The following is a 22,028-nucleotide window of genomic DNA, read 5'->3' as shown; positions in this document are numbered from 1 at the left end:
CTGCTAACCTCACAATTAGCAGCCCAACATTTAACCATTATACCATCAAAGCTGCTTTAGTTGAGCATATGATTGTCCAATTCAAAGTGGCCTATGCCAGGCCATTTCAGTTTACTAACGTCTCAGCTATTGATCTTAAAACATTCTATTTCCTTTCTGATTATTTCCAGTTTTCCTAGATTCATACTTCATATATTCTATGTTCTGACCCTTAATGGATATTTTTAGACTCCCATCCCTCATTTTGAGTCATGCCACCCCATCCAATGGCAGTCCCCTAGCTTTATTCCATGGCAGCTGTTCTTCAGTGGTATTCTCAGTGCCTTCTTACCTGCAGTGCTCATCTTCCAGAACTATCTGACACATTTTGCTGCTACTCATGAGATTTTTCTTTTTTAAAAAAAATTATTAATCATATTTAAAATCATTTTATTTGATGCGCGTACAACTCTTGTACCAATCCATACATCCATCCATTGTGTCAAGCACATTTGTACTTTTGTTGCTATCATCATTCTCAAAACATTTGCTTTCTACTTGAGCCCTTGGTATCAACTCCTCATTTTTCTCTTCCCTCCTTCTCAGCCCCTCCATCATGAACCCTTGATAATTTACAAATTATTATTATTTTGTCATATCTTGCTCTGTTCGACGTGTTGTCCATCCCCTAGGGAGGGGATTATATGTAGATCCTTGTAATAGGTTCCCCCTTTCCACCCTACCCTCTCCATTCTCCTGGTATCACCACTCATACCACTGGTCCTGAAGGGATCATCCGTCCTGCATTCCCTGTGTTTCCAGTTCCTGTCTGTACCACTGTACATCTTCTGTTCTAGCCAGAATTTGTAAGGTAGAATTGGGATCATGATAGTGGGGTGGGGGGTGGGCAGGGAGGAAGCCTTTAAGTACTAGAGGAAAGTTGTATGTTTCATCATTGATACACTGCACCCTGACAGCTCATTTCCAAATCTTATAACAATCCATCATTCAATTACATCCAGCACACTTCTACATAAGATGCCAAAAATATTTCCAAAATGTTTTCTTTCTACTTGAATCCTTGGTATCAGTTCCTCAATTTTCCCCTGCCTTCCCCTCCCTCCCTCTCTCCATCATGAACCCTTGGTAATTTAAAAATTATTATTTTTTAATGACTTGCACTGTCCGATGTCTCCTTTTTTTTTGTTTTAAACGTTTTATTAGGGGCTCATACAACTCTTATCACAATCCATACATATACATACTTCAATTGTATAAAGCACATCCGTACATTCTTTGCCCCAATCATTCTCAAAGCATTTGCTCTCCACTTCAGCCCTTTGCATCAGGTCCTCTTTTTTTCCCCTCCCTCCCCGCTCCCCCCCCCCCGATGTCTCCCTTTACCCCCTTGTCTGTTGTCCATCCTCCTGGGAGGTAGGTTATAGGTAGATCATTGTGATCATTTTCTGTTTTCTCCCCGCACCTCTCCGTTAGCCTCCTGGTATGGCTACTGTCAATATTGGACCCGAGGAGGTTATCTGTCCTACATTCCATGTGTTTCCTGCTCTTATCTGTACCCATATACATGCTCTTGTCTAGCCAGATTTGTAAGGTAGAATTAGTGTCATGATAGTGGGGGGCGGGGGAGGAAGCATTAAAGCTGTTGTACTGCACCCTGACTGGCCCGTCTTCTCCCCACAACCCTTCCGTAAGGGGATGTCCAATTGCTTACAGATTGGTTTGGGGTCTCCATTCAGCACTCCACCCCATCCCCCCAATTCACATTATGATTTTTTTTGTTCTGGGTCTTTGATGCCTGATACCTTATCCCATCGACACCTCATGATCACATTGGATGATGCTCTTCTTCCATGTGGGCTTATTTGCTTTCCTGCTAAAGGGATGCTTGCTCAATTTCAAGCCTTTTTTTTTTAATGTTTTATTAGGGGCTCATACAACTCTTATCACAGTCCATACATATACATACATCAATTGTATAAAGCACATCTGTACATTCTTTGCCCTAATCATTTTCTTTTCTTTCTTTTTTTTTCCTTTTTTACATTTTATTAGGGACTCATACAACTCTTATCACAATCCATACATATACATACATCAATTGTATAAAGCACATCCATACATTCCCCGCCCCAATCATTCTCAAAGCATTTGCTCTCCTCTTAAGCCCTTTGCATCAGGTCCTCTTTTTTTTCCCCTCCCTCCCCGCTCCCCCTTCCCTCATGTGCCCTTTGTAATTTATACATCGTTATTTTGTCATATCTTGCTCTATCCGGAGTCTCCCTTCCCCCCCTTCTCTGCCGTCCCTCTCCCAGGTCACATGTGGATCCCTGTAATCAGTTCCCCCTTTCCAACCCACTCACCCTACACTCTCCCAGCATCGCCCCTCACACCCTTGGTCCTGAAGGTATCATCCACCCTGGATTCCCTGTGCCTCAGCCCTCATATGTACCAGTGTACAACCTCTGCCCTATCCAGCCCTGCAAGGTAGAATTCGGATCATGGTAGTTTGGGGGAGGAAGCATCCAGGTTCTGGGGGAAAGCTGTGCTCTTCATCAGTACTACCTCGCACCCTGACTGACCCATCTCCTCTCCTAAACCCCTCTATGAGGGGATCTCCAGTGGCTGACACTTGGGCCTTGGGTCTCCACTCCACACTTCCCCCTTCATTCAATATGGTGTGTATATATATATATATATACATATTCTTTTTTTTCCAAGCCTTTAATACCCCAGATGCTACATCTTTTGGTAGCCGGGCACCATCAGCTTTCTTCACCCCATTTGCTTATGTTTTCAGCAATTGTGTTGGGAAGGTGAGTATCAAAGAGTGCCAGGTTATTAGAGTAAAGTGTTCTGGTGTTTAGGGAGGCCTTGAGTGGAGGTCCAAAAATTCATCTACTTTCTTAATACTTAACATATAAATATATGTACATTGGCTTCTATTGCATTCATTATAAATAAATATATTTACAAATATACGTCCTATACCTCTATAATTAGCTTTTGCCTCCTACTTCTTTCCTCAATTTCCTTTCACTTTCCTCCTGACCCACTTTTTCACTGGGCATTTCCCCCCATAAGCACATCACCAGGCACTTCTTAGTCTGTCTTAGTCTGGGAGCTCTACTGAAAACTCTCCGCCATGGGTGATGTTGCTGGTATTTGAAATACTAGTGACATAGCTCCAGCATCACAGCAACATGCAAACCACCACAGTACGACAATCTGAAAGGTGAGTGGTGGCGGGATAATAATAGTGCCCATCTTACTCGTAGTGTTCTAGTGAATACTAATGAGCAAATCTTTGCATGGCACTTTTCTCTGTATGTAGCACATAGAAAATGCTCAATAAACAAGAGTGATCATTATTACGGGTCAGGTCATTGCCTGCCTCTGAATGTTAGTTGTAATGTGAGAGAATCGAGGCCTTCGAGAACTGGGAAAGGGTCTTAATGACCATTCAACCTAGTCCTTAGTTCTATAGAAGAGAAAATTGTGTTAAGATGGGGAATACGACTTGCCCACCGAAAATGGAGATAGTCCGAACGCACTCACAGGCATATTGAGGACCAAATATTGCATGTGAAACCCTTCTAAACTTTACACATTATTCAAATTATGCTATGTCTACATTGCCCGTGAACAAAGAACTCCCCAGTGAAATAGAGCATGGCTAACTGAAACCCTCCGTGAAGGCCACTTTTCTCAAGCCCCGCGTTTCCCGGAGGGCATCTAGTCCCATGTCTGCATGTGACTATGACCCCAAAAATGCGTTTGATGTTGCCAATGAGTGTGACAAGGGTGTGCGCGCCCAGAAACATCAGGATGGGGTGGAGGGTCATCTGTTGTCCTGAGTTGTAGTTATTTGTCTGTCTGTCCCTGCTTCATATTCATCTCTGAGCCCCATGAGCTTGAACACATTTCAAAGGACTAAACAAAGGAAGGAACGCGATGTATCTGGAAGAAATCATGGGAAATAGCATTGATTGGCAGGTCTTTCTGGGTTGGTTCCCAGAGTGACGCCTCAGTGTCAGCGTTCCTGCTGCACAGGTTACACTTCGGGGGTGGGGGGGGAACCTCCACTCTGCATTGATCTAAAGTTTAGACACTAAACCAACTTCCACACCTCACCTCAAGTGTCTTTTCCTGCGCTCTCTGCCTTTTGCTGCATGGTAACATTATTACCCCAGCTCACTCTTCTGAACCTGGCTCCTTTGTATCACAGACCTGTTTGGGTGGTTCTCCTAGTTCCTAAAATGAAAACTAACGTTCCCAGGATGAGAAATATGAAAGAGTCTTGAGCAGCTATGAAAGAGATATTCCCAGTAGCCATACTCATTTAGGTCCACTCACGAAACAAAACAAGCCGCCTCCTCCTTCCCGCATCCTGTGGAAACACGATGCCAAATTCTGCTCTTTTCATTTGATTTAGGTACCGCCAGATTGCTTTCCACAGTGGCTGTACAAATCTACACGACCACCAGCAGTGGAGGAGGGTTCCTACTTCACCACAGCCCCTCCAACACTTGTTGCTCTCTGATTTACTGATCTGGGCTAACCTCAGGGGTGTTAGGTGGTATCTCATGGTTGTTTTGATTTGCATTTCTCTTATGGCCAGGGGCTTCGAGCACTTTCTCATATGCTTATTGGCCACATGGGTCTCCTCTCTAGTGAAAGTTCTTTTCCGTTCTTTTGCCCACTTCCTTAGGGGGTTAACTGTTTCCCTCTTTTTGCAGGTCATGGTGGTGTTGTAGCTTTTAGTAATGAGCCCTTTGTCTGATGATTCATTACTAAAAATCTTCTCCCAGTCTGTGGGTTGCCTTGTCACCCTCTTGGTGAAGTCTTTCGAGGTGCACAGGTGCTTTATTTTTATTAGATCCCATTTATCGATTTCCAGTTCACCTGTGTGTGTACCCTTCCCTGTTGCAGTGAGCCTATGAGCTCCCTGGGCCAGTGCTCTGAGACTAGTCCCGATTCCCTCCTTAATAGTCCTGATGGTTTGGGGTTTGACTTCTAGGTCTGTGATCCACCTTGAGTGTATTCTTGTGCATGGGGTGAGGTTAACGTCTTGTTTCATCTTTCTACATGTGGATATCCATTGTTTCCAGCACCACTTATTAAAGAGGGCATCCGCTTCCCACTTGATGTTTTTGGGACCCTTGTCAAAGATCAGTTGTCTATATGCTGATGATTTTACTCCTGGGCTTTCTATTCTTTTCCACTGGTCTGAGTGTCTATCATTGTGCCAGTACCACGCTGTTTTGACCACTGTAGCTGTGTAGTAGGCATTAAAATCAGGTAGGGCGAGTCCTCCAATTGTGTCCTTCTTCTTGAGGAGTTCTCTGCTAATTCTGGGTTTCTTCCCTCTCCATATGAAGTTGGTGGTCAGTTTTTCCAATTCCTTGAAGAAGGTTGATGGTAATTGGATTGGTATAGAATTGAACTTGTAAAGTGCTTTAGGAAGAACTGTCATCTTTACTATGTTAAGCCTACCTAACCATGAGCAGGGGAGGGTCATCATTTGTGGAGGTCGCTTTTGCTTTCCTGTAATAGGGTTTTATAATTATGCTTATATAGGTATTTAGTATTCTTTGTTGAATGGCTGTCTTTCAGAGCTAAGAGTAGGTGTGACCCCTTCAGGAGATAGCTCAGTGCAACTTAGTTCACTGCGCTCAAACCAAAACCAAAACACTGCCATCGAGTCCATTTGAAGGGTTCAGGGTATCGGTTCATGTCCTAGTTTTCCCATTTGGTAGCTTATGATCTTGAGAAGGATTGTAAACCACTCTGTGGCTCAGTTCTTCATCTCCCAAACAAGATGGAGACAGAACCTGCCTTACAGGGTCGGTAAACGTAGAGCCAAAGCCATAGCCATTGAGTCGATGCTGACTCGTAGTGACCCTATATAAGCTGTTCATCTTTAGGAGAACTGACAGCCTCGTTTTTCTCCCACAGACCAGCTGGTGTGTTTGAATGGCTGGCCTTGTGATTCGTAACCCAATGCTTACCCAACAGCACCACCAGGGCTCCTCAGGAGGTTGATTCCCAAACCAACCCTACTGCCAACAACTCGATTCCCACAGGGTTTCTGAGTCTGTAAGTCTGTTTCAACTTTCCCCCATGGAGCTGCTTCTGGCCTTAGTGGTTAGCCATTGCTTAGCAATGTTAGCAGGCTGTTTCTGACCCCTCAGTGATACCAGGGTTCCTGCACAGGGTTGGTTAGGAGGATTAAATGAATCCAAATCTCGAGAACAGCATTTTCCAAGGTAAGCCTCTAGTGAGTATTGTCATTCTTTTGAATTTTGGGAGGACACTAACACGATGACCTCATTGCCACAGAACCAATTCTAATAGCTGCCCTATTGAAGAGGGTAGAACCGCCCCTGTGGGTTTCTGAGACTGTGACCCTTCAGGGGAGGAGAAAACCTTGCCTTTCTCTTGCAGATCTGGCTGGTGGTTTCAAACTGCTGACTTTTTGGTTAGCAGCCCAACTCATAAGCACTGCGCCACCAGGGCTCCTATAGAAATGATTAACGAGCTATAAATGGCTAAACGTTGCTCGCTTCAGTCGCCCCACTTTCTAGATGAAGCGATTGAGGAACAGAAAATGTGTTGCCATCAATTCAATTCAGAGTCATCGTGATCCTGGAGGACGCATTAGAGCAAACATGCTCCCAACGGTCTCCACGGCTGGACGTCTGTGGAAGCACACTGCCGTCTCAGCCTCTTGCTGAGTGGCTGGTGGACTCCAATCACTTTGCCATCCGGGAGCCTCCCGAGTGGTAAAGCCATGGTCCAAATTCAGTTCGATAGTAGACAACAAAGAGGGAAAGAGATAGACCCATGCCTTACACCTTCCTCTTAACCTCTAAGTCAGGATGTCATCTGCTGCTGGGTTTCACCAGTGACTGACATGTTGTTGATCAGTTTCTCTGTTCTGATGTCACATCCTTAAAGGTAGCACCTGTGCATTCTGCACTTGCAGTGCTGTAGAGTAGAAGTTCATATTCTATCATCAGATGCTGAAGCAAAACTTGAGAGGCCCATTTGTCTCAGGCATTGGGCTGTGTATCAGGTGGAGAACAGAGAAACCATCTTGTGTTTGTAGACTAATAGGTAATGATCACTTTTAGAGCACATAACAGCCTCTTTAAGCTGTTTCTGCCTATTTTAACTGTGGACAGTGGAATGAATTTAGCAGTGATACTGGGGAAACCCAACCAAGCTCAGTGTTAGCGGGTCATTTCTGACTCGTGGGGGCCTGTAGGGTAGGGAGAACGGCGCCTGTGAATTTCCGAGACGGTACGTCCTCTTTCCAGGAGCAGGAAGCCTCATCTCTCTCCCCATTGGGGGAAGAGCACTAGAATGAAGGAGCTCCCCAACCTCTGCATTCAGTGCTTCTCAAACATCAGCATGATGAACAACCTCAGGGGCTTTCAAACATCACGCGGACTCCACCCTCAAGGTGTTGATTTCTGATGTTGGCCATTGGTCTAAAATTTACCTTTCTAACAGGTTTCCAGGTAATATTCAAAGTCCAGAGGGCACACTTTGGGAGCATGGTGCTAATGTCTCTAGTAAGTCTCTGAGTCTGTATTTCTGTACTCCTTGAGAGCTTAGTAGGGTCTGGTTGTCTGTCCTTTTTTCTTCATAATTGAGCACAATGTTTGGCCCACAAGAGGCTGACAAACCCCCACTGAAGGCATCCGAATCTATTCTCCGTACCTGGAAATGTTACCTTATTTGGAGAAATATCTTTGCAAATGTGATAAGGAAGCTGGAGATGGGAAGATTATCCTGGATTATCTAGGTGGGACATGCCATAACCACAGCCCTTATATAAGAGTCAGAGGATGATCACACACACACACACACACACACACACACACACACACACACACACCTTTACAAGAAGGGGACATGCAGATGTGGGCAGAGATTGAAGTGGTATGGCTGAGGAATATCAATAGCTACCAGAAGCAGGAGCAGAACCCCTGCAGAGCCCAGGCAGAAGACAGGGCATGCTACCACCCTGCTTGGAGCGCAGTTGAACTGTGTTCTGACTTCTGGCCCCCAGAACCAGGGAAGAACCCATTGCTGTTGTTTCAAGGCTTCACGTTTGTGGTAGTTTGTTACAGATGTCCCGGGCACTGATAGAGTAGATACTCAGAAAGCACAGTGACATGTATGTATTAGTAAAGTACATGTAGGTTTCATCATGTTCATTTAGCTGATACATAAAGGAGCCCTGGAGCTGCAGTGGTTAAGCCCTCAACTGCTAACACAAGGTTGGTGGTTTGAACCCACCAACTGTTCCATGGGAACAAGACGTAGCAATCTGCTTTGCTCATCACTTGCAGCCTGGCCATTTAAGCTGTTTCCGTCCAGCTGCAGTGTGGGCAGTGGGATGGGAAGGTATACATTCAGTCCTGTAGGACTGTTCTGTTATGCCCGGAGTGTCATTATGAGTCAGATTTTAATGTACTTGGCCCAGAAAGAGAGAGCCAGGTTTGTTGGCTATCAAAGTTTTCTTTGCATAGCTCAATGTCTGTGACCATCTTGTTGTGGTTGTCATCAGGTGCCATTGAGTTGTTCCAGTTCCTAGCAGCCCTCTCTGTGGACAAGAGAATGAAACACTGCCAGGGTCTGCGCCATCTTTGCAATTGTGCTTCTGTTTGCGCCCATAGGACACCCCCAGGCACATTGCTCAGCTTGGATTCTGAGCCTGAGCTTGCCATGCGTCAGACGCCACAGATGGCAATTTGCTTTCAGGTCTTGCTTTTGTCTTTTAGTGACCAATCACACAGGTTTATTGTCAGCCTTGAGATTAAATTTTGGACACTGGAGGTGTGAATACTTTTTAAAAAAAAAAAAACTGACTACTCAAAATGTGTGTGATGGGAGAGGAGGCAAGGGAGACTTGGGCCGAGGGAGGCTGGCAGCCTCCCTTCCGAAGGAATTGCAAACTCATGCCCCAGCAGGTTCCTGGGATGCTTTGCCTCTGACCGTCTGTCTGGGTTTGGGTGACAAATGATCCCTAAGAGCACATGGTGGTGTGCCCCCAGCACCTAGGCCAGTGGCCGGAGATGTCCCACTGGAGGGAACCAGCCCCGCGGTCAGTGCCGTTTTGCGTGTGTGCAGAGCAAGGCAGCTGGTTCTCATTTTACATGCACAATCACAGAAAAGCAGCCGAGCATTCATGTCCGTGACTTTGGGTTTCTAAGATCAACAATACAACCCCCCCCCCCCCGCCCCCAGCCAACTCCAGATGGACACGTAACCAGAACTTCATACGTGTGACCACAAAAGATTAGACGAACGCACAGGGCAGCCCTTCGGGAGGGAGGCCGGTGTCTGCGGTGTGTGTGTTTCCTACGACCCTGGGAGGCCAGAAGCCTGTTTGCTCTGTCTGCTGGGGCCAGCTGCTTGCGTCAACAAGGCCCTCTGCCAATTGGACATCACCTAGTGATTTTTATGGAGTTAAATCTAACGGAAATTTGAGGAGGAGATCACTTCCTCTATTTTAATTAGAACGGTGTTTGTCTCTAACACAACTGCACAACCACACAGTGCCAGCAAGGTGGCTCCCATGACAGCAAGAAAGCACATGGTTGTTAAGTATCCGGAGAGGTCTATTTGAGGAGCTGGATCACTACTGCCGCCTCTGCCTGAGAGCGTGCATGTGTACACAGGCACACACACACACACACACACGCACATACACACAGAGTACAGATGTTTGAACAGTCCCAGGGGAACCCACATTTGCTGTTGTAATAAAGGAAAACACAGTCCTTGGTTGTAACCTAGGAGACCTAGGCTCTGACCAGAGCTGGAATCTCTCACTGCATCTTGGCTGTGTGCAGGACCGGCCCAGAAAGGGTTTCTGTCGCCCTGTCCTTACAGGGCCTCGCAGGGCTGGCTGCGGCAGCAGAGGAGACAGCTGCCTGCTGTTCCCTCACACATCCATCCCCGGGGGAGAAATCCGAGCTAAGTGGTTGTTACAAAGGGGCGATAGGTTTGCCTCCCAGGGCTGGTCACCGAGATGCGTCTGGTTCTTCCTCGCCACACTTGCTCATCCCGAGACACCCCTCTGCCTATGATCTCTGTGCACGTTCTGGAATCAGAGGGCTGGAAGGGCACTCTGGAGGCTTCCTGCCAGCCCCTCGCTGCCTGTCAGTTCTGCATCCAAGCCGGCCCGGCCCGGGGAGAGCTGCCCCTCAGCCACCCCCCGGGATGGGCATAAATATTGTTATCTCCGTTTCATAATGTGGTGCAGCAGCAAGGAGGAGCAGATTTGTTCCAGGGAAAATGACAGCGGTTTTCAGTCTGGTGACTTGCAGGTGATTTAAACCCCCCTCATCTGGATTTGTTTAACGCACTTCAGTTTTATTATTTGGGTTTCGTACAGCCAGTTAATGAATAACTCAGTCCGGCTCTACAGCTGTGGGCTCAAACAAGGGACCCTGGCTGGGAGGCTCACTCTCAGGACAAGCGTACCCAGATTTACACAAAAGGGGGCATTCCTGGGAAATTGCCTATAAATCAGAATTTTGAAGTAAAAGAGGGCTCAGAGGAATAGAATACTAAGGGTTTGTTTCTATATCAATTCATTCATTCCTTTTTTTTTTTTTAGCAAAGCCAAGATGCATTTTGAAATACAAATAATTAGTCCCTAATTGACCTGAACACGATGCTGTTGTTATCTTTGCTGCTGAGAATATAAGCAGCAAGACATAGGCCAAGCCCATCAGTTCTACAGGTCCAACTCAGGGGTACTGGTTCTGTTCTTCAGCCCCAGATTGGCATCTCTTCGGCTTGTTGGGAATGGGTGTTCCTCAACAAGCTCCGGTTTTCAGGGGGGCAGACGTGGCCCTCTGTCAGCAGTGTTGCCCGGGAGTTGAATGAAGCGATGCTGTGAGTTCCTGGAATGTTTGGTTGGAGACCTGAGCAGAGGAACCCCATCTTTACCCTACTCAGATGAACGACAGGAAGCTCACAAAGGGATGTTACACATGTAACCCACCCTCAGAGGCCAATTTTGAGTCCATTTTGGTGCGACCTCCCTTATGGAAAATTCCTTTTTTGGATCTGGATTTCTGTCTTTAAGGAAGTGTGTGGTACATACTCCAGTTTACCAAACCAGGAGTCCAGGGAGAAAGATTTCGAGCCCTGTGCTGAAAAGTTGGCCCTGTGCTGAAAAGTTGGCCAAAGCCGCCAATCTTATTCTCCCAGAAGCACCTGCGCAGAATGGAGCATCCGGCTGGCTCAGGCTGGTTTTCTGAGGGGAAACCCACCTGGCCCTACCTGAGGCAGTTGGCCAGTCGTGGAAGGAGAAGGTAGTTCAGACAATGTGTACTTTCACCTTTTATGAAAGCGCTTCTTCGTCCACTATCAGCAAAACAGAGGAAATGGGATGGTCTGGACTCATGTTTCCTATTTTCTGTTCTCAAGAGCCATTCCCATCCTTTTTCACATGCCAGATTTTCACACTGTTGGGTTGCGCTGAATTTTAGCCTTGTTGGGTGGTAGAGAGAGGGTGGCTCAGCGAGAAGGACAAGTTAAAGGAGATTTGTCTTATTTCTCTTCCAGCAGTAAGCAACCTGTGCAGCGTGGTATTATCAGGCATTTCTCGACTTTAGACACAGTCTTGCAAATGATTGGGCCACCTCTGAAATGCTTACTGACCAGAAAGGATTGCTTTCCCAGAACCAGGGAGAAGGTCTTGAATCCTGGTGCCACACACTTGACTGTGCCGCCTCGGGAAATTGGCTTTTCTGAACTTCAGTTTCCTCATATGTCAAGTGACTAGCTAGTAACAGCCCTGCAGGGTTCTCGTGTGGATGAAATGAGCCAGTGCACGGTACATGCTCCTGTTACTGCCCGACGGGGACTCACTCTTTGACTTGGGATGTTCTCCTTCCATCTGCACTGCTTCAGGGACACTGCGGGACAGTGAGGTAAGGAAACTGGCCCAAGGCATAGCCAAGCATGGGTGGTGCTGATTCTGGTTTTTGAATCAGTGCTCATCGATTGCCCCAGGATACAGAGTACTTTAAACCAGTCAAGGGCTCATTGCTAAGTAGGTCAAAGAACTGGCATGCCCATCCCACCCTGACTCCTCCCTAGCTTATTTCAGGTAAGATTCCCACAGTAAACTGGGACACTTCTTATGCAGATCCAGGGCCAACTGGAGAGAAAGGGAAGCTTACCTTTATTGAGTGTCCACATTACAGGTAAACAACCTTCTTTTTTTTTTTAAACAATTTATCAGGGGCTCATACAACTCTTATCACAGTCCATACATATACATACATCAATTGTATAAAGCACATCTGTACATTCTTTGCCCTAATCATTTTCTCTTTTTTTTCTCCTCTTTTCTTTTTTTACATTTTATTAGGGACTCATACAACTCTTATCACAATCCTTACATATACATACATCAATGTGCCTTAAACAAACTTCTTGATCACTTGACCATGGACCCTCTAAAGCTCGTTTTACTGATGAGGAAATAAAAGTGCAGGTTTCATGTAATAGTTGTTCAAAATCACAGAGATTGTGAAAGTGGTGGACATAGGACTCAACCCCACCCCCTACCTGCCTTCTAGACGTGGGCTTTACCGCTTGTCTCCATTTCCTGGACAGTGGCTGCTCAAAGGTCCTGCCTTCTCTTGGATTACATTCAGCCTTTGAGTCTAGTTAAGTCTTGGGCTGCATTTCCCTGACTTGCCAAGTAAAGGGGTCATAGTTCTTAGTTATCTAGCCTACTCTCTGATCAAGGACCAGTGGTGGCATAGTGGGCTATGCATTGAGCTACTAACCACAAGGTCAGTAGTTCGAACCCGCCAAAGTAGAAACCTGAGGCAGTCTTTCCCCAAAGGTTTAAAGTCCCAACAACCCAAAGGGGGCAATTCTACTGTGTCTGGTACGGGTTGCAGAATCAGATCTGATGGAGTGTCAGTGAGTTCATGGTAATTAGCTCCAGGGAGGAGTGGCACCTGGCTGGAAATGGTGGATGTCTTCAAGTACCTTCCCTTTCTCCCCACTCAGCATATGTAGACAATTCAGCCACCATAAGCAGAGGGGGTCCATGGAGCTGTTAAAGACGGTGGAAAAAGAAGATTTCACTACTTCTCTTAGTAACCAGTTGGTGGGTTTGAGCACTCATCCTGGCTGTGACCTGTTTCTTACTCCTGACCCAAAGCCTCAATCCATCAGACCGGGTCCCTTTTCATTTGGACCTCAGAGAGGGCTAGCAGCTGGTCCTCACAAGCACCTTCATACCCTTCGTGTGCAGGAGCCCATATGGACGCATTCATCACGAAGCTCTGTGCCTTCTCTTGGCTTCTGTGCAGGAGGGCTAGGCTCCCAGGCAGGGGTGGGGCACCCAGGAAGTAAGGTAAGCACAGGCTTCTTTGTGCTTATTTACTAATCTGTAGTGAACAATTTTACATTGATGAAACATGTGAAACTGTTCACCAATTAGTAAGTAAGCACAAGTAAACCTATGCTTACCTTGCTTACTGGGTGCTCCACGCCTGGCAGGGGATGTGCATTCCCAAAGAGGCTTTGGGTCTGTAGAAAGGTGCTGTGGAGTTGGGAGAGAGACAGATGCCAGCCTTATCTAGAAGCAGAATCTTTGATGTGCTTAAAGATAAGTGAAATTAACCACTACAGATTTGTAAGTAAAAACAAATAAATTCACTCTTTCCTTGTTTATTGGGAAATCTATCACTGCCCCTGGCAAATCCTCAGGTTGAGCTGTCCCTGATTTCTTTTCAAAACCATCCCTGCTTATGTGGATTTCATGAGAAGAAATAAGAATTATAGAATCCTAATGTTTTGAACCAGGGGTGTGAAACATAGTCTGATCTAACCATCTCCTTTAATCGATAAAGAAACAGGTCCTTTAGGGCCCAGGTCCACCCACCATGGGTGCACAAGTTGTGTCTAGAGGCCCCCCAGAGCTTTCTCCTCCACCTGAGGATTTTCTGCCAGGTGTGTGATGGGCCACAGCTGTGGAACAGAGCAAGACTTCTTTTATTTTCCCTACTGGGTCCTTGCATTCGCCCCGGAAGATCCAGCCAGTAGGATGCACTTGGATATTTAAACCCACCAAACACATTTATTATTTTATTTTTTACTGTGTCCTGTGCACAGGGCCAAGAGCCCTGCCAACGAGGTGATTACGTGTTGGACTGCTAACCACAAGATCAGCCGTTCGACACCACTAGCTGCTCCTCTGGAGAAAGATGGGCCTTTCTCTTCTCTAAGAATTAGAAGAGTTAGAATCTCAGCATCTCAAAGGGGCAGTTCTCCCCTGTTCTATAGGGTCGCTATGAGTCAGAATCGACTCAGTGGCAGTGAGTTTGGCTTTGTTTATGTGCCCAGCTAAGGCATACATGATGTTTTTCAAGACGCTTATCTGTTGGAGTTGGCAGATTAAATTTCCATTTTCCTCCAACTGTTACACCTTTTACAGATGGGGAGACTGAGGCACTGTGGTGGGTTCTTTCCTCGTCGCTGGCCCCCACTCTGGTGGCCATTGGGACGTCAGGAACCTGGAAGCCTTCTGCTGTCTATCCGGATGCTCGTCCTGGTGGGAAGGCAGGATCACCCAGATGGAAGGCTCCTTCCTTCCAGGCGGGTGCTGAGCGGGTGCTGGGCGGCTGAGCCTTTGTAAATGGGAGGATTCCGTGTTGGCAGACCCGCTGCGCTCTGCAGACTCGCCCATAAATCTTGATGAAAACAAATGCTTTAACTAGAGGAAGAAAGCTTAAAAGGCCCTGTGGGCATATTCTAATCACTAATATCAGCCAGCTTGGATTGAGTATGCGGTGGTCCCCATGGAGGGGCTCGGGTGGGCACCATGTAAAATGCTGCTGGCTGTAATTAACTGTGACCTCTGCCGCCCGCCTGCTCACTGGCTCTTAATATTAGCTTCCACTCTCAGAATGAGCCTTCAGTGTTTGCAGTCGTTGGCATGCGTTCGTGAAATTCTTCTTTAGCAGCCCATCTCTAGCTCCGATTCCAAACCCAAACACACACACATGCACGCACACACGCAGAGCCAAAGTAATCAAACGGTATCACTGAAAAATCAATAAGCAGGTAGATTTTGCAGTCTCCCAGAATTCTGTTTATCTCAACAATGCTAGCATTCCTTACACGGACAGCCTGCATTTTCCCATGTCCAGTGCTTGCTTATGCATGTTTGTTCCTTTTGACCACCCTGGCAAGCACACAGGATCGATAAGGGATTCCTCTCACAAGTAAGGGGAAAACTAACTTAGAAAGAGGGCATCTTGCTTGGCATCCCCTGTATGGAGTGGCCAAGCCTAGGACTTAACTAGGTCATTTGGCTTCCATCCTGTTTCTTAAATATTATTGCCGAGAGGCCTGCCAGTCCACTCCAGGAAGCCCTATGGCACGGGGTACTCTGAGGTAGAGTCGAGTCACAGCAGCTGCTTTGTGTTTGTTTGTGGAGTAGTCCACGGAGATGGTGCGCGCAGCGTTTGGCTGCTGATTGAAGGTAAAAGAAAGGACTGGAGAGGGCCTTCCTTGCAGCTGTACTCCGACTCGGCTGCAGGCACACGCGGGGTCACCAGGAGCAGACCATCTACTCAACAGCAACTGCTTTATAATGAGTCAGAGAGAGGTAGACGTCATATCACGGTTTGTATTCGATATTTTAATTTAACTCTTCACCAGTAGAGGCAGGGATTATTTAGTATCCATTTCTTTCTTCAGCCTCCTGGCAACAACAAGGAATTAGGTATGTGGGCAGAAGGCATTTTAGACAAGAAAATGATAAAGCCAATCCCACCTACAGGTCTTCAAGCCAATTGTTTGTGACTATGAGTGTGTGTTTGTGTGCATCTTAGTGGTTGGAAGAGTCTCTCTTACACACACACACACACACACACAGTAAAACAAACAAAATAGACAACCTGGTGCTTGCTATTCAGACCCCATAACAACTATGTAAGACAGAGTAGAGCTGACCCCTGATGTTTCCAGGGCTGGAAATTTTCATAGTCTCTGGACGACTGCATCTTTCTCCCATAGAGCTGCCGACCTTCTGGTTAGCAGCCAAGCACTCAACCACGGCACCACCAGGGCTCCTCTAGAAGAGTCATGCAACTGAATAATGTTGATTGGGCACTTGCTACATGTCTGCCTCAGTTCTAGCCAAGGTTTCTCTGGCCAAGCAGTGTACATCCGGGTCGCAGGAGACAAATTAGGAACAAACAAGCAACCACGGAAAAGTAGTACTCTCTGCACCTGCTGTGGCAAGGGGACTAGGTGGCTCCTGATGTTGGGTGGCCAAAGGAGCCCTGCTTGAGATGTCATCTGAGTGTCAGAGGGAGCCACGGAGGACACGGAGGAGGAGGAGGAGGAGAGAAGGGTTCCAGGAAGAAAATGGGGTCAGAGAATAGACCCGGGGGAACCAGCACACATTTGAAGCACAGAAAGCATTCCATGTGGCGGGAGCTGAATGAAGGAGGAGACAGAAATAGGATTTGTGATTGTAGGCGGAGGCAAAGGTTGATCCATCAGAGAAGGGATTTGGGGTTTTATTCTAAATTCCTGGGAGCCCATTGGAGACATTGTCACAGGGAAGTGATATCTAACTTACATTTGATAAAGATCACCCTGGCTTTTGTGTGGCAGCGGAGTGGAGATGGAGGTGGCAGCACAGCAGAGAGGTCGAGAAATGGAAGGATTCTGGACATGATTTGGAAGTCCAGCAGGAGAGGTCCAGGACTTAGCTGTTGCACATGAACCATAGATGATTCCTCGGCAGATGGGGACTAGAAACTGCCGGTCGGACTGTTTGAGGCGGTTGGGCCGAGATTTGGGAAAGAGCTGTGTTTGGCCAGGTTCAATTTGAGATGTATGTTATATATCCAAGTAGCGATGCCCAGTGGGCAACTGGGTATGAGTTCAGAGCTTGGAGACGTGGTGAGAGTTTAGGGAAACGTTTAGATACGTGGCTTCGGCAGACTACCGGTGGGATTGAAAACCATGGTTTTGGATGGATTGCTGGGCATAGTGGGTGGAGAGGGTGGAAGCGGGGTGCAGGGCCCAGGGCTCAGTTTCCAGCATGAAGCACAAGGGGAGTCTGGGATATGCTAGCCTACTCCCTTCTGTGCACTCCCCGAGGTTCTGGTGCTCCTACCCCAGCTCCCCTATTCCCAACGGTGGCCATTGGTCACAAAGGATGAGTGACAGATGGATAGTGCAAACCCATTGCCATCTTGTGGGGGAGGGGCCAGGGGTGCAGAGTCTTTAAATCCTGTGGATAGTCATACTTCAGGAGAACTGCTGGCCACTCAACAGGTAACTTACTGAGCGTTTTCGACGGTGGCACTATAGCCCAGGGCTTGCCTGCCAACAACCTTGACCCTACTCAATGCTCCTGAGGGGAGAGAGATTGCACAGTCTGCTTTGGTAAGGATGTCTAGCCTTGAAAACCTCATGAGGAAATTGTACTCTATCCTATTATGGGGTTGCTCTGGTTTGGAATCAACTCAAAGGTAACTGTTTTTGAAAATTTTTTAGACACTCTATGAGGAAATATAATTTTGTGATCAAAAGAAAGTCCATTGTGGCTTCACACAAACACACACATGCATACGGAGTCACATATACACACACGGGTGGGTATGATATCCGGTGTGTCTATGTGGCTAAGCAGGCTGGTCTAAAGCAGAGTGGATGCGGTTTTGTTTGTTTAGCCATTATATGAGGAAATATAGTTCATTGTCAAAGGGGAGTGCATTGTGACTTCACACACACACAGGTGGGTACTATCAGCCCTGTTTGCTCTGTGGCCGAGCAGGCCAGTCTTTTAGCAGAACGTTGTCGACTGGACAAGAATGCTCGGTTGCACTTGCCACTGTAGCTGCCATTGGTAACATCTGACTCTGCCCGTGGCTCACCTGAAAATGTTATTCAACGCAAGTCCCCTCGTGTCCACCGTCAGTCACCCTGCCGTCTGTTCAGCCTCCTTGGGAGTGAGCTGGACTTTGGGGTTCAGCTTTATACTTGACATGTTCTTTGCCTCCCCTGTTTGCAGCAGTGGCCACCACATCCGTATGTCAGACCTAACTCGGTGAACACGACGTCTCAAGCCCAAGCGGACTTTAGTCCCGGTCATCCGGGGCCCAGGACTGTACTTTGCAGCTGGGCATCGTGTCTTCTCTGCAGACATTGTGCAGTGGAGGCAAAGATTCCAGACAACTCCACACTAAGCATGAGAAATTCCTGCCTATTTTGTTAGCTTAGTCCCTTGCCTGCCTGCATCTTCTTTCTCAGAGGCATGAAAAATGCTCAATGTCACTTATCCCATTCAGCCCTGGGAGAGCTCTGGGAGGTTCATCTGGGATAGGGATGGCTATTCTCCGTTTATGGCCGGGGAGGTCTCTGGCAGAGAATCTTGCCCGAGGTCACAGAGTTAGTGAGGCAAGCAGTGAGCTTCCACCCACCAGGGCACATTCTCCATATCCTGGAGTGGGGAGGTGCCTTTTTCAGCAGAGAAAGTATTGATCTCGTTAAATGTGCAGACAGTATATATACAAGGAGCCCAGTCTCGTCACCAGACCTTTAAATTCCTGTCTGCACCCCTACTCCCACTCTTACAGAGGGTCCCTACGGTCTACAGATCCCAGGGGATATTTGGGGAAGGGATGAAGAGAAGGCAAGATGAGGTGGAGGGAGGCTGTGTTTGGGAGTAATCAAGCTCCGGGTTTGTGTTTGATCCCGGATGGATAAGCCCGTTTCCCTGCCTGGCCTGTAACTTCTGCAGCAGAGAAACCGCCCCACCCATCAACGCACGCCAGCCTGGTTACCAAGCTGCCTGCTGACAATACTCAGGACAGACAGCCGTGATGTCAGGAGCAGGCATGGTGGTAAAGCCCCAAAAGAAGAATCTTCCCATTGGACCTTTCAGGATCCGGTAGTCAGCAGCCTCATATGCCCCTGGATAGAGGTGTGGGGTGTTCTTCGAGGGGGACCCCAGATTTCCATTCCCCTTCCTCTCTGAAGAAGTCAACCCACTGAGAACTGGCTTCTAATGATGGCTGGGGAGGGTGGGGCACGCTGGGGTGGGGGTGGGGGGCAGTTGTTTGGAAGGCTTAGGGCCAAATTGAAAAGCACCACCACTTACCTTGGTTGCTAAGCCCCCCTGAGCCCGAGGTGAGGAATTCTGATTGGCAGAATCTGTTGGCATTTAGACAAGGGGGGCCAGCACGGAAAAACGGGAAGCTTAGGATGGGGACCCTGGATGCAAAGCAACCAAGTCCTTCAATAAGCCAGAATCTGCTGAGAATACATTTTACGAACATGCAGCTGAGTTGGCTGCCTTTGTTTGAGGGTTTGTTAAGCATTATCTAAAGAATGCCATGGTTCAGCCTGCTCGGTGTGAAGCCTAATTCTTCCCCTTTCTGGAGCCACAGCCTGGTGTGTTCAATTTTTCTCTCTCCATAGGGCTGCAGGCTCTCTGATACTCCGGCCAAAAAAACACTCATATTTTAGCAAGCTTAGGCCCAGTCTGGTTGCCAGGCAGTAAAACGAGCACTTGCCCGCCCCAGGGGGAGGGGGGACATGGAGACGGAAAGGGGTCATGTAAATGACTCACTCCACCCCTGTCCCCACCCCCCCAATCCCTAATTGAGAGTCTTTTGGGGGAGTAGTCGATCTGCTTTTCGGTGTGTAGATGCAGCCTCAGAGATCCAAACTGTAGTCATTTGTCAGAACGAATAATGCAAATTATATTTATTATTCTAGCAAAGCTAGTAGTAGGCGAAGTTTGCCCGGTGGTGGGGGGGTGGTTTTTTCTTTTTTTCTTTTTAACCTTTCTAGAGGGTGCTGACGTTGACCCACAGTGACCCTATAGGACAGGGGAGAGTTGCGCTGGTGGGTTTCTGAGATGGTAGCTCTTTAGGGGAATAGAAAGTCTCCTCTTTTCTGCTTGGAAGGTGTCAGAGAAGCTTATCGGAATAGCGCCATCAGGGCAGGCGGCATGGATGACTTTTAACTGATGGAGAAATCGAGGCTTAAGGAGCCATGGCTCTCGCCCTGCAAGAACGAATGGGCTAGCCGTCAGCACCCGCCCTCTCCAGCGAGCCCACGCCAGCTTCTCCCTCAGATCTTCTCTCAAGTTCCTTGTGGTAGAATGGCCTGCGAGAGCGAAAGCCAATATGCCTTCCATTCTGGAAGGACTTAACTGTGACCATTAGATGAACGGGGCACTGAGCCGGGCACTGTGGGGATTCTTCCAGGGCTTGGCCAGACCAGGAAGCAACCTTGGGACCAACGCTTGCTAACCATACTGGTGGTTTTCCCGGACAAGGTTTATTCCCCCCGCCTACTTCCCACAGCCTGCGGAGGCCCGTGAGAGGGGCCCGGGCTTCCGCCCCTGTTGGACAAGCTAGTGAATTTGCAGGCTGATGTGCAAAGGCTTCTAATTCAGTTCTGGATGTCATTGCCAAACGGAATCTTCCCGAATGCCCACAGGATGTGCAGCTGGTGGTGGGAGCTTCACTTCTGGGCCCCAGAAGCCTGCATTCCAGAAAAGGCCCAGCCGAGGAGCCCCCTGCTCGGTGTGGGAGAAGCTTGTCCTTGGAGCCTCTGCTGTGCCTCACTCCTGGGCCGGGGGTCCCTCTGAGTGCTGTCTGACCAGACTCACCCCTCCACCATCCTCATCCTCATACCCCATGTCCTGGGTCTTCTGCTCCAAATTTTCTTTCAGTTGGAAGGGGCTGAGGTGAGTGACACATCCCCTGAAGTTACCCTTTGGGTCGTTGGGAGCTGCTTGCTGTGCTGAGCGGTGGCTCAGACCCTGCTCTCCCTGGAGGGCCACAAGGTGGAGGGTCGGCGGACGCTGGATTTGGTCCAGAATTTCGCCTCCCACCTAACTGCCAGTCCAAACCAGAAGGCAACTCAAAGTGGATGGTGTGGCCTTCTCTCTGGGCTCTGGGCTTATGGGACAAGCCAGGCTGGGGAAAACTGCAGGTGAGGGAACGGGTTGGGCAGGGGAGAAAATATCAGTGAGAGAATGCAGCAGGCAGGTGTGACACTGTGGGTTAAGTGCTCAGCTGCAAACAGAGCTGGAACCGACCAGCCCGTGAGGACGTTTGCTTCCTCAAAGATTGACGGTCTTGGACTCTCTCTCTGTGGGGCAGCCTCCTTCTGTTCTGTAGGTCACTCTGGGTTAGCCACAATAGCAATTCTTTTCTTTTTCCAGTGAAAAGCCAGTGTTTGATTAAGGACTCGGAGTCACATAGGTGCCAAGAAGAAGGGGGCACATGTGAGAAAGAGTGAAGCGCACCAGAAGGCAGAAAGCGGGAGCGAGGAGGGCTGCATCCCAGTTAGGGTTCCTGCTTTACCGCCAGCTGCTCTGCGTGTACCCCCCTCCCCCCAGTGCTAGGAAACCGGGGTACCAAGGTGAAGAAGTCTCATTGTGTGCTAGAAGTTGACCGCAAGATGCCTGTAGAACACTTGGTCCAGAACACAGAACAAGCTGGGGCTTTGTCAACACAGCTCAATGGCCAAAGAGTCAATGTTGGCTCATGGTGATCCCATAGGATAGGGTAGAACTCACTGTCCCTGTGAGCTTCTGAGACTGTAACTCTTCCGGGAAGTAGAAAGTCTACTTGTTCTCCCCAACCAGCTGGGGGTTTCAAACTGCTGGCTCATGGCTGGCAGCCCAACTCATCACCGCTACACCACCCGGGGCTTTAGGAGAGGTGGTTTTAGGAGCCCAGGCTCTGGTCTCTGACTCTGTGACCTAGGGCAAGGTTTTTGACATGCCTGGCACCTCGTTATCCTCATCTTCAAACCAAGGGTGAAAACAGGTTCTATCCCCTCTGTGAGGCTGGTCTACACTAAGAGCAGGCAGGTTTTGTTCCGATGTACATTGGGTCGCTATGAGTTGGAGCCGACTGACAGGTACCTTATAATAAGTACTAGCAGAGCAGCTAGTGCGTAGTGGTTGCGACCCACCATCAAGTCAGCAC

The 22,028-nt window shown here is 48.1% G+C and overlaps 1 protein-coding gene across 1 annotated transcript in view; it reads left to right on the top strand.

Annotated features, from left to right (window-relative positions):
* Nucleotides 1-22,028, top strand: part of LMX1A (LIM homeobox transcription factor 1 alpha) — a 204,854-nt gene that overhangs the window by 80,169 nt on the left and 102,657 nt on the right. The window lies entirely within an intron of this gene.

Source organism: Tenrec ecaudatus, chromosome 1 (assembly GCF_050624435.1).
Source record: "Tenrec ecaudatus isolate mTenEca1 chromosome 1, mTenEca1.hap1, whole genome shotgun sequence".
Taxonomy (NCBI): domain Eukaryota; kingdom Metazoa; phylum Chordata; class Mammalia; order Afrosoricida; family Tenrecidae; genus Tenrec; species Tenrec ecaudatus.
Note: the sequence above shows the minus strand (reverse complement) of the source record. Positions and strands in the feature narration are given on the sequence as shown.